This window comes from Stylophora pistillata, chromosome 12, assembly GCF_964205215.1.
Source record: "Stylophora pistillata chromosome 12, jaStyPist1.2, whole genome shotgun sequence".
Classification (NCBI taxonomy): Eukaryota; Metazoa; Cnidaria; class Anthozoa; order Scleractinia; family Pocilloporidae; genus Stylophora; species Stylophora pistillata.
Genome location: NC_142530.1, coordinates 13946734 through 13947500, shown reverse-complemented (window position 1 = coordinate 13947500; position 767 = coordinate 13946734).

The window sequence follows — 767 nt, the reverse complement described above, 5'->3', positions numbered from 1 at the left end:
CGTTACTCGTTACTAGTTTTAGTAACATCCCGTCAATAACAACATCAATACACACGTTGACAAGAATTTGAGCAATTCTTGATCGTTCATTTACACAATCTAATTGAATTTATCCAACCTTCTTACAAGAATAAAAGTAGGTCAAAAGTAACCCGTGATTTAACTATGTGCTAAATTAAATAATCGACTGAAAATCTGGCTTTTGCAAGGCGAAGTGTAGTTCTTTTCGATCTCCAAAGAATTTTTTAGGGGAAATGATTCAGTACGATTTAATCAAATTTGAAAGTTGTATGAAATGAGCTGATTTGACGGTGCCGTCAGTTACTCGAAAATGTACACATTCACACGCAAACTCGCATTTTACCTCCATCTACAGCTTATTTAACATGATATCATCTTACCGTCTATCTTGCTGTATCACAAAAGGGGATGGCAGTCTTAAAATTGTGGCATTGCTCCCACAATAGCGATATAACTTGGCAAGATAGTCAACACCTCCTGATAATGATTGTTTACAAAGCGTATCTCCGGGTTTCTCTCTTCCCATTTCTTTGAAATACTTCACGTAAGACCGTAAGAGATCTTTGTTTAAATATAAGTCTACCACCGAACCGTGAACCAAATGTGAGCAGAATGTTGCTAGTTCAGAAACGTGTTTCTCGTGTGCAGAATGACGCTAATTAATTCAACACAAAAATCAAACATTGGACTGTGAAGCACGTGGCTACAGGAACTAAGGTCGAGTTTTACATATACGAAACAGGAGC